The following is a 2,195-nucleotide window of genomic DNA, read 5'->3' as shown; positions in this document are numbered from 1 at the left end:
TAAATAGGCTGCTTGACCCACTCAGAGCAAATTCGAATTTTCACTATGAAAAAAGTATCAACTTGTTTCCCCCCCCTCCCAAAAATAAAAAAAGTTTCTAAGTGTAAGTAGTCAAAATATTACTTCCTCTGAGTCTAAAGACAAAGACAAAAATAATAAAGACAAGAACTTCTTCACCACCACTCCTGAACTCCAGATGGGTGTTTTGCAACTGGTTTTAAGATTAGTAGATTCCTAAAATCCTAAATCATTTTTAAATACACTGATATATGCTTGTTCTTTCCAGCTATCTCGTGAAGACTACATATAGGAAAGCAATTCTGTCTTGACAATGACATAAAAGTGTGAAATATTGATGTGGGACAAAAATATAGAAAGTTGTTTCTGGAATAACTGTAGAGAAGGAAATACAGAGACAGAAGAGGACGAAGCAGAAAAACAAAGAAAGCAAGGTGAGGAAGAAAAGGAAAAAACTAGTTGACTGTAAAGCAGAAATCACTAAAAGATCAAAATTAGAGATCAAGTTAGCTATGCATTAGAGGTGCTGTATTATTTTCATGGGTATTTTTCTTTACTTCTATTTAACAATTTATTGAAATGTTGGAAGTCTCTAGGAGTATCAAGATGGGTTACTGTAAAGCTTGTTACATACATCTTATTGTATTTGGGGAGGAAACGTAAGGAAAGAAGACACTAAATAATGAAGACAGAGGAAAGACCACCTTCTCTCGTGCTTTACTGTGAAAGAATATTACTGATAAAGAACTAAGAGATTAATGCGTGTGATTCAAAAAGTGATGTTTGTAGATGGTTGTCACTTTTGCTTTGCTGAGTTTGAGACCTTCACAACAAATTAAGCACATTTCTAGAATTTACAATTTTTTTCCCTGTAACAACTAACATGCTATGATGGTGTATATGTTATGGTTCTATCTGAATTCAGGTAGTCATAAACTTAGTTGATACATGTTTATCATCAGATAACACCCACTTTTACTTTTCTGCACATTATCCTTGTTTAAATATAGTGTCTGTGAAATTATATTTACATACATTGATCTGAATTTAAAAATTCCATGTTTTATTTCAGTTACCAAGATACCCATTACAATTTTAAGTGTATAACTACTTGCCAAAACTGAATAAAAATTTAACATGTAGAAATTAAATTAAAAAAAAAAAAAAAGACATAATCTTTTTTGCCCACCCACCCACTTTTTTTTTTTTCCTAAGACCTGGTTGAAAGAAACCTTAACTAGGACATCTCCAACACTGTCTCTGAAAGAGATTTCATTCCCATTTCCCAGAAATATGTTAACAGAGCAAACCCTCTCTGCACCTTAATAGTTCATTAGAACTTCACCTGAAGTTACTAAAAGTGGCCAAATAGGAAGTATATTTATAGGCTTATTAAGCCATCTGCCTATAAGTCTCTTTAGCTTTAGCACAGGCCAAAACAGAATAAAAGAGTTATTACAGATCTATCAGAAAAGGTAAATTACAATAGAAACAGCCTTCAGAGGAGCACAGAGAAGAACACCTGGCCACTTTTCCTGTGGCTATGTTTGAACTCAGTCCTCAGGCTTCCAAGGGCATGCACCCAGGGAAGGTAAGGTTGCAATAGCTGGAACACAGGTTCTGATCTGTGATGGGCCAAAGAGGAAACTTCTGCTCTAGCAGAAGAAATTGCGTGGATATGTTCACTGGGGTTCAGAGCCGGCCGAGATTAATTCAAAATCTGTAATGCTTCTCTGCTGCTGGCTCCGTGACTATCCCGGGCAAGTATGTAACAAACGCCTCAAGTTTTCCCATCAGCTCCCACCCTTCTACACACCTTCTGGGAAAAAAGTTGTACTTATACATGTGACCTAAAGAGAGAAGGGCTTGTAGCAGTAACAAAATTAAAACTGTATGTTTCCATTATATTCTTATGTATAAAATTCATAGTCTGCATGAAATAAGTGCAGAGGGGGAAAATGCCAGCGTAGTAACCTAAAAAAAACCACTTCAGACAGAAACTGCTCTGAGCATGAAAAGTATATTACAAACCTAAGTATTGTTATTTACAAATCACCCTGAAACACGGAAAGACAGAAATAGGGAAGGACTGTGGAAGTCGGGAGCACCACGGACCCTGCTTGAGGCGGGTGCTTGGCTGCGGCCAGGCAGAGGAGGCACTGCAAGGCAGAGGGAAG

The sequence above is a fragment of the Lepidothrix coronata genome, unplaced genomic scaffold (assembly GCF_001604755.1).
Source record: "Lepidothrix coronata isolate B3197 unplaced genomic scaffold, Lepidothrix_coronata-1.0 Scaffold338, whole genome shotgun sequence".
Taxonomy (NCBI): domain Eukaryota; kingdom Metazoa; phylum Chordata; class Aves; order Passeriformes; family Pipridae; genus Lepidothrix; species Lepidothrix coronata.
The sequence above is the reverse complement of the archived record's forward strand: the minus strand, read 5'-3'. Positions refer to the sequence as shown.